Source organism: Trypanosoma equiperdum (assembly GCF_001457755.1).
Source record: "Trypanosoma equiperdum strain OVI genome assembly, contig: ctg_1051, whole genome shotgun sequence".
Classification (NCBI taxonomy): domain Eukaryota; phylum Euglenozoa; class Kinetoplastea; order Trypanosomatida; family Trypanosomatidae; genus Trypanosoma; species Trypanosoma equiperdum.
Genome location: NW_027123007.1, coordinates 6292 through 6700, shown reverse-complemented (window position 1 = coordinate 6700; position 409 = coordinate 6292).

Sequence of the window (409 nt, the reverse complement as noted above, 5' to 3'; positions counted from 1 at the left end):
GATGTGGTTGTTGGAATTGGAAGTGTCTCCATATCTTTCGTTCCACCGAGAGGTAGAGTGCCGTCATCCCCCTTCAAAAGCTCATGTTAATGCAGTCTAGAAAATATGTTGAGGAAAAGAGTATATCAATACACAAATGTCACGACATACACACTATTCATTTGGTATCTGTATTCAAGAAATGAAATGATTAAGACCGTGGCTTATAGTTCTCTGTTTTGGAGAGCTCTTTATATACATATATATATTTTGTGGACAAAAGAACTAACGTAATTGTGTGACCTTTCCGGGCATACATAACAGGAAGTTGATGGAAGCGGTTGCGTATCGCTCTACTCAGTGGTGAGTGCTGCTTTGGTGCGCAGTTACAACTTATCACCTATTATTATCACTATTATAGAAATAAATC